The sequence below is a fragment of the Furipterus horrens genome, unplaced genomic scaffold, assembly GCF_987537825.1.
Source record: "Furipterus horrens unplaced genomic scaffold, mFurHor1.1.pri manual_scaffold_6, whole genome shotgun sequence".
Classification (NCBI taxonomy): Eukaryota; Metazoa; Chordata; class Mammalia; order Chiroptera; family Furipteridae; genus Furipterus; species Furipterus horrens.
Genome location: NW_028327176.1, coordinates 59,029,858 through 59,031,759, shown reverse-complemented (window position 1 = coordinate 59,031,759; position 1,902 = coordinate 59,029,858). Strand labels below are relative to the sequence as shown.

The 1,902-nt window shown below is 44.0% G+C and overlaps 1 pseudogene; it reads right to left on the bottom strand.

Moving 5' to 3' along the window:
* Positions 1 to 565: 565 nt before the first annotated feature.
* On the bottom strand, positions 566 to 1,685 carry LOC150006294 (ADP/ATP translocase 2 pseudogene; annotated as a pseudogene).
* Between the last annotated feature and the right edge of the window lie 217 nt (positions 1,686 to 1,902).

Below are 1,902 nucleotides of genomic sequence, written 5' to 3'. Positions count from 1 at the left end.
CAAAAAATAAACAAAATCGGTGAGTAAGATGGCCGCGGAGTAGGGACAGTGTTCTCAGCTCGCTCCTGTTAAGGAGAGACTCCAGGAAGGAATGCGGAGAGGAGTGACTGAGTGAGTGTGGATCTCTGATAGCGTGAACAGGGAGGAGAGCATGGGAGCAGCGTGGAGCGGGGTGGAGCAGTTTATCACAAACTGCAGGCTGAGTCATTCCGAGACTCTGTGCGTTTGCAGTATCAAGCCGGAGAGCTCACAAGCCGGGAGTGAATTCTTGTAGGGAGTTATGGAGAGGATTTGGCTGAAAAAGCCAGAGGAGGGAGAGAACAGTAAAAAAAAAAAAAAAAAAAAAAATGGTTAAGATAGTAAAGTTTATGTTATGGATTTTTACCACAACAATAATTGTCCTGTCTGTTTCTCAACTCTCTGTTTCTCTCTCTCTCTCTCTAAATATATATATAATACACACACACACACACACACACAAATAAACACACATGATGTTTGTATATTATTTATCTTATTTTATTTTTATATTTCAGGTACTTTTTATTTCTTCAAATTTGTCATTTACCAGGAGTGACTGAAATAAAAAATATAATTGAGTCCCACCATCACCATGGAAATGGCTTCAAGAGAAAACTGGTCAGATGAATATTACTGCTCCCCATTTTCAACCAGTAAAATGTTGCCACTGATAAATGGACAGCCAACAGTCTGTCGAGAATGCTCAAGATATGTTACATAATACAACATGCCTGTTCACGGGGGAGGGGGAAAGACTACGAAATAATTTATGTGAACTCCTTGATTTCATCATACAAGACAAGCGCAAAAGCACCACCCATGCCTCTGAGAACATTGGACCATGCACCCTTGAAAAAGGCTTTGCCTCCTTCATCACTAGCAGTTTTCCTCCAGCAGTCGAACATGCCTGTGTACATGATACCAGTTCCTTTGCACCCTGACTGCATCATCATGCGGCGACAAACAGTGTCAAATGGATAGGAAGCCAACCCAGCCACCGCTGTGACGGACTGTGCGATCATCCAGCTGACGAAGATGTGAGTATTCTTGGGATCTGGAAGCATTCCCTTTGCAGTGTCATAGATAGCAAAGTAGGCAGCTCGATAGATGATAATACCCTGCACAGACACATTAAAGCCTTGGTACAGGCCCTGAATCCAATCAGATTTGTAGATCTTAACCAGACAGTCACCGAGGACTTTGAATTCCCTTTCAGCTCCAGCTTTGCCCACATCAGCTGCTAGACGGGTACGGGCAAAATCAAGAGGATATACAAAACACAAAGAGGTGACCCCAGCGGCACCACCCGATGCCAGATTTCCTGCAAAGTACCGCCAAAACTGGGTTCTCTTGTCCACATCACCCAGGAAGATCTGCTTGTATTTATCTTTGAAGGCCAAGTTGAGAGCCTGGGTGGGGAAGTATCTGATGACATTGGCCAGGTTACTACGCCAGAAGGACAGGACTCCCTGCTCCTTGGGGATACGAACCACGCAGTCTATAATGCCCTTGTATTGCTTATCTGCGGTGATTTGCTTGCTGGCATGCTGCACCTGCAGCAGCAGCTTGACCCGCTCAATGGGCGCTACCACTGTCTTGGAGATGGCTGCCACCACTCCACCTGCCAGGAAGTCCTTGGCAAGGGACACAGCAGCATCTGTCATGTTGAAGGAAAGAAGGAGCGGGAGAACGCAGAGCTAGGTTCGGAACCGATTGGGACTCCAGAGCTGTCTTGTATATTATTTACAATAATATATAATAATCACATGATGTCATTTATTAAATATGTTAAACAATACTTATAAGTGTATGTATTACATATAATATATTTATAAAATCTCTGATGGTGAGATCCAAGTATCAGTAATTTTACAACTTCCT